A 13,472-nucleotide genomic window follows, 5' to 3' on the forward strand; every position below is an offset into this window, starting at 1 on the left:
TGTAACTCACTCCCGGGTATCTGTTATTCTATATATAAACCACCCCGAACCCCTCGATTAGATTCCAGTCTGTAACTCACTCCCGGGTATCTGTTATTCTATATATAAACCACCCCGAAACCCTCGATTAGACTCCAGTCTGTAACTCACTCCCGGGTATCTGTTATTCTATATATAAACCACCCCGAACCCCTCGATTAGATTCCAGTCTGTAACTCACTCCCGGGTATCTGTTATTCTGTATATAAACCACCCCGAAGCCCTCGATTAGACTCCCGTCTGTAACTCACTCCCGGGTATCTGTTATTCTGTATATAAACCACCCCGAACCCCTCGATTAGACTCCCGTCTGTAACTCTCTCTCTTCCTCTCTATTTAATGCAGGTCGACCATTTTGCTGGTTGCTGTCAGGCTGCCATTTTTCTGCAATCTTTACCAACACTGGGGCTAAATGCTGAAAGATTTTTGCCGTTGACGGTGAGTTTTCCTGACATTCCTGCTCTCTGTCTATTGCCCTCTCTCCACTTTGTCATTTCCACCTTCCAGGCCAGTGGACTGTGTGTCTGTGTATGTCACTGAGTTGGTACACACGTGCACACACACTACACACACGCTACACACACACTACACACATACACAAACTACGCACACACACATAATACACACACACAACATACTCACACGCACACATATGCAGTGTCTCTCACACACACACTGTCACAAACCCACATCTCACACACAGTCTCACACACACACACACACACACAGACACAGACACCGTCACACGGGCATTCACACACCCACACAGACACACAGAAATACTCACACACAGTCACACACAAACACATAGTCACACTATCACACACACAAAGCCACAAACACACTCACTTGCACACGCACACACTTGCATGCATACACACATATACACTCACACACACATACAGACACACACATACAGTCACGCACCCTCACATACACACACAGTCACACACATGCATATCGGCACAGATTCGTACACAGTCACAAACACACACATGCACGCACACACATTCACACACTCCCACACCGATACAGTCGCACACTCACGCACACACATTCACACACTCCCACTCTCCCACACCGATACAGTCACACGCTCACGCACACACATTCACACACTCCCACTCTCCCACACCGATACAGTCACACGCTCACGCACACACATTCACACACTCCCACTCTCCCACACCGATACAGTCAGACGCTCAAGCACACACATTCACACACTCCCACACCGATACAGTCACACGCTCACGCACACACATTCACACACTCCCACACCGATACAGTCGCACACTCAAGCACTCACATTCACACACTCACACTCCCACACCGATACATGTCGCACGCTCACGCACACACATTCACACACTCACACTCCCACACCGATACAGTCACACGCTCACGCACACACATTCACACACTCCCACACTGATACAGTCGCACACTCACGCACTCACATTCACACACTCACACTCCCACACCGATACAGTCGCACGCTCACGCACACATATTCATACTCTCACACTCTCCCACACCGATACAGTCACACGCTCACGCACCCACATTCACACACTCCCACTCTCCCACACCGATACAGTCACACGCTCACGCACTCACATTCACACACTCCCACTCCCCACACCGATACATGTCGCATGCTGACGCACACACATTCACACTCTCACACACTCCCACACCGATACAGTCACACGCTCACGCACACACATTCACACACTCCCATCCCCACACCGATACATGTCGCACGCTCACGCACACACATTCACACTCTCCCACACTCCCACACCGATACAGTCGCACACTCACGCACACACATTCACACACTCCCACACCGATACAGTCACACGCTCACGCACTCACATTCACACACTCCCACACCGATACAGTCACACGCTCACGCACACACATTCACACACTCCCACTCCCCACACCGATACATGTCGCACGCTGACGCACACACATTCACACACTCACACTCTCCCACACCGATACAGTCACACGCTCACGCACTCACATTCACACACTCCCACTCTCCCACACCGATACAGTCACACGCTCACGCACACACATTCACACACTCCCACTCTCCCACACCGATACAGTCACACGCTCAAGCACACACATTCACACACTCCCACACCGATAAAGTCACACGCTCACGTACACACATACACACACTCCCACACCGATACAGTCGCACACTCAAGCACTCACATTCACACACTCACACTCCCACACCGATACATGTCGCACGCTCACGCACACACATTCACACACTCACACTCCCACACCGATACAGTCACACGCTCACGCACACACATTCACAAACTCCCACACCGATACAGTCGCACACTCACGCACACATATTCACACTCTCCCACACCGATACAGTCACACGCTCACGCACCCACATTCACACACTCACACTCCCACACCGATACAGTCACACGCTCACGCACACACATTCACAAACTCCCACACCGATACAGTCGCACACTCACGCACACATATTCACACTCTCCCACACCGATACAGTCACACGCTCACGCACCCACATTCACACACTCCCACTCTCCCACACCGATACAGTCACACGCTCACGCACACACATTCACACACTCCCACTCCCCACACCGATACATGTCGCACGCTGACGCACACACATTCACACACTCACACTCTCCCACACCGATACAGTCACACGCTCACGCACACACATTCACACACTCCCACTCTCCCACACCGATACAGTCACACGCTCACGCACACACATTCACACACTCCCACACCGATACAGTCACACGCTCACGCACACACATTCACACACTCCCACACCGATACAGTCGCACACTCAAGCACTCACATTCACACACTCACACTCCCACACCGATACATGTCGCACGCTCATGCACACACATTCACACACTCACACTCCCACACCGATACAGTCACACGCTCACGCACACACATTCACACACTCCCACACCGATACAGTCGCACGCTCACACACACACATTCACACTCTCACACTCTGCCACACCGATAATGTCACACGCTCACACACACACATTCACACACTCCCACTCTCCCACACCGATAAAGTCACACGCTCACGCACACACATTCACACATTCCCACTCTCCCACACCGATACAGTCACACGCTCACGCACACACATTCACACACTCCCACTCTCCCACACCGATACAGTCACACGCTCACGCACACACATTCACACACTCCCACTCTCCCACACCGATACAGTCACTCGCTCACGCACACACATTCACACACACCCACACCGATACAGTCGCACGCTCACGCACACACATTCACACACTCCCACTCTCCCACACCGATACAGTCACACGCTCACGCACACACATTCACACACTCACACTCTCCCACACCGATACAGTCACACGCTCACGCACACACATTCACACACGCACACTCTCCCACACCGATACAGTCACTCGCTCACGCACACACATTCACACACTCCCACTCCGATACAGTCACACGCTCACGCACACACATTCACACACTCCCACACCGATACAGTCACACGCACACGCACACACATTCACACACGCACACTCTCCCACACCGATACAGTCACTCGCTCACGCACACACATTCACACACTCCCACTCTCCCACACCGATACAGTCACATGCTCACGCACACACATTCACACACTCCCACACCGATACAGTCACACGCTCACGCACACACATTCACCCACTCACACTCTCCCACACCGATACAGTCACTCGCTCACGCACACACATTCACACATTCACACACTCCCACACCGATACAGTCACACGCTCACGCACACACATTCACACACTCACACTCTCCCACACCGATACAGTCGCTCGCTCACGCACACACATTCACACACGCACACACTCCCACACCGATACAGTCGCACGCTCACGCACACACATTCACACACTCCCACACCGATACAGTCACACGCTCACGCACACACATTCGCACACTCACACTCTCCCACACTGATACAGTCACACGCTCACGCACACACATTCACACACTCCCACACCGATACAGTCGCACGCTCACGCACGCACATTCACACACTCCCACTCTCCCACACCGATACAGTCGCACGCTCACGCACACACATTCACACACTCCCACACCGATACAGTCGCACGCTCACGCACACACATTCACACACTCCCACACCGATGCAGTCGCACGCTCACGCACACACATTCACACACTCCCACTCTCCCACACCGATACAGTCACACGCTCACGCACACACATTCACACACTCCCACTCTCCCACACCGATACAGTCACACGCTCACGCACTCACATTCACACACTCCCACTCCCCACACCGATACATGTCGCACGCTGACGCACACACATTCACACTCTCACACACTCCCACACCGATACAGTCACACGCTCACGCACACACATTCACACACTCCCACTCCCCCACACCGATACATGTCGCACGCTGACGCACACACATTCACACACTCACACTCTCCCACACCGATACAGTCACACGCTCACGCACACACATTCACACACTCCCACTCTCCCACACCGATACAGTCACACGCTCACGCACACACATTCACACACTCCCACACCGATACAGTCACACGCTCACGCACACACATTCACACACTCCCACACCGATACAGTCGCACACTCAAGCACTCACATTCACACACTCACACTCCCACACCGATACATGTCGCACGCTCACGCACACACATTCACACACTCCCACTCTCCCACACCGATACAGTCACACGCTCACGCACACATATTCACACACTCCCACACCGATACAGTCACACGCTCACGCACACACATTCACACACTCACACTCTCCCACACCGATACAGTCGCACGCTCACGCACTCACATGGACAGTTGCACACTCACAGGCAGGCACACACAAACACAGACACACGTAGTCACACTGTCACACACACGCGCCCACAGTCTCTCACACACACATACACACACATAGATACAATGGTCTGTAGTGTCTGCTGCCTCTCTCTGTTTTCTGAAAGCCTGCATTTTGATACAGGTTCTAACACTCGTTGTTCTTTCACTTCCAAGGTCTCCGAGCGGTTACTGTCTCTGCAAAGTTTGCTCCCCAGCTACCTGACCCACCTGCTCTGGCTGAAGCACAAGACGGCCAGCCAGACTCTTGAAGATTCCATCGAAGGCCTCGAGTACCTCCTCGCTGATCTCCAGTTCGTCTTCAAAGACGTGGTGTGTTCTCAATCCTTGGCGCTTTTGTTTCCATCTGTTCTGGGGACGTGGCAAGGCGGGTTGGGCCGACACCTGTGCTCCATCCCGAATTGCCCTTGGACTGAAATTCTCGCCGGGCTCTGTCAGACGGTCGGCCATATTGCTGTGGGGTCTGGGAGTCACCTGTAGGCCAGACACCGGGGTGAGGACGGCCGATATCTTTCCCCGAAGGGACATTAGTTGACCAGATTGGTTTTTAACCACAAGCTATGTTCTGCCAGGGCCACGAAGAATCCAGCCCGAGTTCGTAGGGTCAAAAGAAAATAACTTTATTGACAATTTTTGTAGAAACAGCAGCAGTAGCACTTCCCCACTGCTTTACTCCGTGAACTGGTACTGTCCAGCCCTTTATTAATAATCTACATTAGTGTCACAAGTAGGCTTACATTAACGCTGCAATGAAGTTCCTGTGAAGATCCCCTCGTCGCCACATTCTGGCGCCTGTTGGGGTACACGGAGGGAGAATTCAGAATGTCCGATTCACCCAACAAGCCCGTCTTTCGGGACTCGTGGGAGGAAACCGGAGCACCCGGAGGAAACCCACGCAGACACGGGGGAGGACGTGCAGACTCCGCACGGACAGTCACCCAAGGCCGGGAATCGAACCCGGGTCCCTGGAGCTGTGAAGCGACGGTGCTAACCACTGTGCTACCCTGCCTATTTACGCATATGAAACTGCTAATCATTCACCCATCCCCCCCACCCCCCCCATACCCCCTGAGAGTTATGGGATAGTCCCCAGCCAATAGTATTCAGGCAGATTATAACACCCAATTTAATTTCGCGATGATCACCAATTAGCCTTTTCATTGCAGGTTTTTATTGAATTCAATTGAATTGCAAGGCGAGGGAGGAGGAGGGAAGGGGTAGGGGCGGAGGGCAAGGAGGGCCGGAGGAGGGGAGGGAGGGAAAGGGGAAGTGACAGGGAGTGTGGTGTCCTTTATGTTGCTCCTTTCAGGGTGATTGACGTCGTGTCCACAAAGATCACAGCCGAGCTTTGACTGAAAGGTCCGATTTTATTTACTCGTCGAAACTGGGTTTCAACACTTTGTCCTTTAGAATGCCAAACTGATTAATAACATCGAACTACACTCGCCTACTGCTAATCTCACTGCCGGTATAAACTACAATCTAACCTTCTTACACAATCTGCTCTCCACGAGCTGCCTCGTACATACTCCTCCCCGAAGGTCTAGCATCCCTCCAGTGGCTTTTCATGGTACTACATGAACTCACTCACGGGTATCTATTATTCTATAGGTAAACCACCCCGAACCCCTCGATTAGATTCCAGTCTGTAACTCACTCCCGGGTATCTGTTATTCTATATATAAACCACCCTGAACCCCTCGATTAGATTCCAGTCTGTAACTCACTCCCGGGTATCTGTTATTCTATATATAAACCACCCCGAACCCCTCGATTAGATTCCAATCTGTAACTCACTCCCGGGTACCTGTTATTCTATATATAAACCACCCCAAACCCCTCGATTAGATTCCAGTCTGCAACTCACTCCCGGGTATCTATTATTCTATATATAAACCACCCTGAACCCCTCGATTAGATTCCAGTCTGTAACTCACTCCCGGGTATCTATTATTCTATATATAAACCACCCCGAACCCCTCGATTAGATTCCAGTCTGTAACTCACTCCCGGGTATCTGTTATTCTGTATATAAACCACCCTGAACCCCTCGATTAGATTCCAGTCTGTAACTCACTCCCGGGTATCTGTTATTCTATATATAAACCACCCTGAACCCCTCGATTAGATTCCAGTCTGTAACTCACTCCCGGGTATCTGTTATTCTATATGTAAACCACCCTGAACCCATCGATTAGATTCCAGTCTGTAACTCACTCCCAGGTATCTGTTATTCTATATATAAACCACCCTGAACCCCTCGATTAGCTTCCAGTCTGTAACTCACTACCGGGTCTCTGTTATTCTATATATAAACCACCCTGAACCCCTCGATTAGCTTCCAGTCTGTAACTCACTACCGGGTATCTGTTATTCTATATATAAACCACCCCGAACCCCTCGATTAGATTCCAGTCTGTAACTCACTCCCGGGTATCTGTTATTCTATATATAAACCACTCCGAACCCCTCGATTAGATTCCAGTCTGTAACTCACTCCCGGGTATCTGTTATTCTATATATAAACCACCCCGAACCCCTCGATTAGATTCCAGTCTGTAACTCACTCCCGGGTATCTGTTATTCTATATATAAACCACCCCGAACCCCTCAATTAGATTCCAGTCTGTAACTCACTCCCGGGTATCTGTTATTCTATATATAAACCACCCTGAACCCCTCGATTAGATTCCTGTCTGTAACTCACTCCCGGGTATCTGTTATTCTATATATAAACCACCCCGAACACCTCGATTAGATTCCAGTCTGTGACTCACTCCCGGGTATCTGTTATTCTATATATAAACCACCCCGAACCCCTCGATTAGATTCCAGTCTGTGACTCACTCCCGGGTATCTGTTATTCTATATATAAACCACCCCGAACCCCTTGATTAGATTCCAGTCTGTAACTCACTCCTGAGTAACTGTAATTCTATATATAAACCACCACGAGCCCCTCGATTAGATTCCAGTCTGTAACACACTCCCGGGTATCTGTTATTCTGTATATAAACCACCCCGAACCTCTCCATAAGATTCCAGTCTGTAACTCACTCCCGGTTATCTGTTATTCTGTATATAAACGACCCCGAGTCCCTCAATTAGATTCTAGTCTGAAACTCACTCCCGGGTATCTGTTATTCTATATATAAACCATCACAAACCCCTCGATTAGATTCCAGTCTGTAACTCACTCCCGGGAATCTGATATTCTATATATAAACCACCCTGAACCCTTCGATTAGATTCCAGTCTGTAACTCACTCCCGGGTATCTGTTATTCTTTTTATAAACCACCCCGAGCCCATCGATTGGATTCCAGTCGGTTACTCACTCCCAGGTATCTGTTATTCTATATATAAACCACCCTGAACCCCTCGATTAGATTCCAGTCTGTAACTCACTCCCGGGTATCTGTTATGCTATATATAAACCACCCCGAACCCTTCAATTAGATTCCAGTCTGTAACTCTCTCCCGGGTATCTGTTATTCTATATATAAACCACCCCGAACCCCTCGATTAGATTCCAGTGTGTAACTCACTCCCGGGTATCTGTTATTCTATATATAAACCACCCCGAACCCCTCGATTAGATTCCAGTGCGTAACTCACTCCCGGGTATCTGTTATTCTATATATAAACCACCCCGAACCTCGCGATTAGATTCCAGTCTGTAACTCACTCCCGGGTATCTATTATTCTGTACATAAACCACCCCGAGTCCCTCGATTAGATTCTAGTCTGAAACTCACTCCCGGGTATCTGTTATTCTATATATAAACCATCCCAAACCCCTCGATTAGATTCCAATCTGTAACTCACTCCCGGGTATCTGTTATTCTATATATAAACCGCCCTGAACCCTTCGATTAGATTCCAGTCTGTAACTCACTCCCAGGTATCTCTTATTCTTTTTATAAACCACCCCAAACTCCTCGATTAGATTCCAGTCTGTAACTCACTCCCAGGTATCTGTTATTCTATATATAAACCACCCCGAGCCCATCGATTAGATTCCAGTCGGTTACTCACTCCCAGGTATCTGTTATTCTATATATAAACCACCCTGAACCCCTCGATTAGATTCCAGTCTGTAACTCACTCCCGGGTATCTGTTATGCTATATATAAACCACCCCGAGCTCCTCGATTAGATTCCAGTCTGTAACTCACTCTCGGGTATCTGCTATTCTACATATAAACCACCCTTAACACCTCGATTAGATTCCAGTCTGTAACTCACTTCCGGGTATCTGTTATTCTATATATAAACCACCCCGAACCTCTCCATAAGATTCCAGTCTGTAACTCACTCCCGGGTATCTGTTATTCTGTATATAAACCACCCCGAGTCCCTCGATTAGATTCCAGTCTGTAACTCACTCCCGGGTATCTGTTATTCTATATATAAATCACCCGGAACCCCTCGATTAGATTCCAGTCTGTAACTCACTCCCGGTTATCTGTTATTCTATATATAAACCACCCCGAACCCCTCAATTAGATTACAGTCTGTAACTCACTCCCGGGTATCTGTTATTCTATATATAAACCACCCTGAACCTCTCGATTAGATTCCAGTCTGTAACTCACTCCCGGGTACCTGTTATTCTATTTATAAACGATCCTGATCCCCTCGATTAGATTCCAGTCTGTAACTCACTCCCGGGTATCTGTTATTCTATATATTAACCACCCCGAACCCCTCGATTAGATTCCAGTCTGTAACTCACTCAAGGGTATCTGTTATTCTATATATAAACCACCCCGAACCTCCCGATTAGATTCCAGTCTGTAACTCACTCCCGGTTATCTGTTATTCTATATATAAACCACCCGAACCACTCTATTAGATTCCCGTCTGTAACTCACTCCCGGGTATCTGTTATTCTGTATATAAACCACCCTGAACCCCTCGATTAGATTCCCGTCTGTAACTCACTCCCGGGTATCTGTTATTCTATATATAAACCACCCCGAACCCCTCGATTAGATTCCCGTCTGTAACTCACTCCCGGGTATCTGTTATTCTATATATAAACCACCCCGAACCCCTCGATTAGATTCCAGTCTGTAACTCATTCCCGGGTATCTGTTATTCTGTATATAAACCACCCCGAACCCCCCGATTAGATTCCAGTCTGTAACTCACTCCCAGGTATCTGTTATTCTATATATAAACCACCCCGAACCCCTCGATTAGATTCCCGTCTGTAACTTACTCCCGGGTATCTGTTATTCTATATATAAACCACCCCGAACCCTTCGATTATATTCCAGTCTGTAACTCACTCCCGGGTATCTGTTATTCTATATATAAACCACCCCGAACACCTGGATTAGATTCTAGTCTGTAACTCACTCCCGGGTATCTGTTATTCTATATATAAACCACCCCGAACCCCTTGATTAGATTCCCGTCTGTAACTCACTCCCGGGTATCTGTTATTCTATATATAAACCACCCCGAACCCCTCGATTAGATTCCAGTCTGTAACTCACTCCCGGGAATCTGTTATTCTATATATAAACCACCCCGAACCCGTCGATTAGATTCCAGTCTGTAACTCACTCCCGGGTATCTGTTATTCTGTATATAAACCACCCCGAACCCCCCGATTAGATTCACTCTGTAACTCACTCCCGGTTATCTGTTATTCTATGTATAAACCACCCCGAACACCTCGATTAGATTCCAGTCTGTAACTCACTCCCGGGTATCTGTTATTCTATATATAAACCACCCCGAATCTCTCGATTAGATTCCAGTCTGTAACTCACTCCCGGGTATCTGTTATTCTATATATAAACCGCCCTGAACCCCTCGATTAGATTCCAGTCTGTAACTCACTCCCGGTTATCTGTTATTCTATATATAAACCAACCCGAACCCCTCGATTAGATTCCAGTCTGTAACTCACTCCCGGGTATCTGTTATTCTATATATAAACCACCCCGAACCCCTCGATTAGATTCCAGTCTGTAACTCTGTCCCGTGTATCTGTTATTTTATATATAAACCAGGTGAATGAAGAGGTCTGTTCCAGAAACATATATATAGACAAATTCAAAGATGCCAGACAATGCTTTGAATGCGAGCATTTGTAGGTAATTAAGTCTTTACAGCTCCAGAGATAGGGGTAACCCCATGTTAAAGAGGTGTGAATTGTGTCAAGCCAGGACAGTTGGTAGGATTTTGCAAGCCCAGGCCAGATGTTGGGGGATGAATGTAATGCGACATGAATCCCAGGTCCCGGTTGAGGCCGTATTCATGTGTGCGGAACTTGACTATAAGCTTCTGCTCGGCGATTCTGCGTTGTCGCACGTCCTGAAGGACGCCTTGGAGAACGCTTACCCGGAGATCAGAGGCTGAATGCCCTTGACTGCTGAAGTGTTCCCCGACTGGAAGGGAACATTCCTGCCTGGCGATTGTCGCGCGATGTCCGTTCATTCGTTGTCGCAGCGTCTGCATGGTCTCGCCAACGTACCACGCTTCGGGACATCCTTTCCTGCAGCGTATGAGGTAGACAACGTTGGCCGAGTCGCACGAGTCTGTCCCGCGTACCTGGTGGGTGGTGTTCTCACGTGTAATGGTGGTATCCATGTCAATGATCTGGCACGTCTTGCAGAGACTGCCATGACAGGGTTGTGTGGTGTCGTGGTCGCTGTTCTGAAGGTTGGGTAGTTTGCTGCAAACAATGAGGAAGGAGCAGCGCTCCGAAAGCTAGTGATTTGAAACAAACCTGTTGGACTTTAACCCGGTGGGTGTTGTCAGACTTCTTACAGGAAATACTCTGTCCACCTGTTCCTTCCACCGAAGTGGATCGCCTCACGTTTTCCGTCCTTGTTTTCCTGACAGGTTTACTGGTTGAAGTTGAATGCAACCTCCCTGGAACAGGAAGAAGGGAGTCCTCTGTTCAACCATCAACATCCTCCCGCCAGGTGGGAGGTGATTGTCGGTGGCTACCACGTCATCACCCAACTGGGTACCTACAGCCAAGCTGTCACCGAGACCTTCCGGCACCTTCCGACAGACTGAGCGCATGAGGTCCTCTTGTTATTTGCATTCCGTTGTTCATTGCCTTTGCCCTTTTGGATTTGAAGAACTCTTGTTGGATGCTGCAGGCTCCCCGAGCAGGCGCCGCAATGTGGCGACGAGAACCTTCTCACGGTCACCTCATTTGAAGCCTACTTGTGACAATGAGCGATTTTCGCCTCAAACGAAAACCTGGTCAACTCTTAAAAACAGCTGACTCCTTTTACCTGCCTCGACACGGCAACCCATGTACGGCAAGACTTGTCCAATGCTCGTCGTACAGATTTAAGCTGTTAAAAGAATTTTGAACTGCCGGATAATAGCTGAAATGGTGAACACAGCAATATTTCATGTTTTAAAACTTTTACTGTAACAAAAGGGTGAACAGACTAATGACTAAGCGCTATTTCAGGTAGCAACCTATGCTCTAAACCACAGAAACAAGTCTCCCATCTAAACTGACCAAAAGTCACATTCCAAAGTTAGACATTACATTGTCCGTCGGAAGGTTTTCCCAAAATCAGTCCAAAATTAACCTTCGCTCCCGGGAGGTCACTTCTGGGGCGAAATTCTCCGGAAACGGCGCGATGTCCGCCGACTGGCGCCCAAAACGGCGCAAATCAGACGGGCATTGCGCCGCCCGAAAGGTGCGGAATGCTCCGCATCTTTGGGGGCCAAGCCCCAACATTGAGGGGCTAGGTCGGCGCCGGACGAATTTCCGCCCCGCCAGCTGGCGGAAACGGCCTTTGTTGCCCCGCCAGCTGGCGCAGAAATGACATTCGGGGCGGCGCATGCGCGGGAGCGTCAGCGGCCGCTAACAGTTTCCCGCGCATGCGCAGTGGGGAGAGTCTTTTCCGCCTCCGCCATGGTGGAGACCGTGGCGGAGGCGGAAGGGAAAGAGTGCCCCCACGGCACAGGCCCGCCCGCGGATCGGTGGGCCCCGATCGCGGGCCAGGCCACCGTGGGGGCACCCCCCCGGGGCCAGATCGCCCAGCGCCCCCCCCCCCCCCAGGACCCCGGAGCCCGCCCGCGCCGCCTTGTCCCGCCGGTAAGGTAGGTGGTTTAATTTATTGAGACTTCCACCCCTCACTAAAGCTAAGCAAATCTTCCAGTCTTGTTTTACCTCCTCTTAAACGTTGCCTATTCCGAGGCCAAGTTTCACCCCGCATTCCCACGTGGCCTGCCTCAGCAGGGTGCTGTGTGCAGCACTTCCCCCCCCTCTCTCTCTCCCAGGTCCTGGCTACCAGACTACCCACCTGTGATGGTAGGTAGCTACGATGGTATGCGCTGGCCATGGTGGACTGGGAAACATGACTGAAAGGCAGGACAGAGGGCAGACAATGGCAGGCAATCGAGGAACGAACAGGTGAACGCCAAAAGCTGTTTATTCCTATTTGGCAC

At 49.7% G+C, this 13,472-nt stretch overlaps 1 long non-coding RNA gene across 1 annotated transcript; it reads left to right on the forward strand.

Annotated features, from left to right (window-relative positions):
- The first annotated feature begins 437 nt into the window (after nt 1-437).
- On the forward strand, nt 438-12,669 carry LOC140411548 (uncharacterized). Its single transcript, XR_011940859.1, has 3 exons — nt 438-477; nt 5,188-5,343; nt 11,895-12,669. It is a non-coding gene; the product is annotated as an uncharacterized lncRNA (long non-coding RNA).
- The last annotated feature ends 803 nt before the right edge of the window (nt 12,670-13,472 follow it).

This window comes from Scyliorhinus torazame, chromosome 4 (assembly GCF_047496885.1).
Source record: "Scyliorhinus torazame isolate Kashiwa2021f chromosome 4, sScyTor2.1, whole genome shotgun sequence".
Taxonomy (NCBI): domain Eukaryota; kingdom Metazoa; phylum Chordata; class Chondrichthyes; order Carcharhiniformes; family Scyliorhinidae; genus Scyliorhinus; species Scyliorhinus torazame.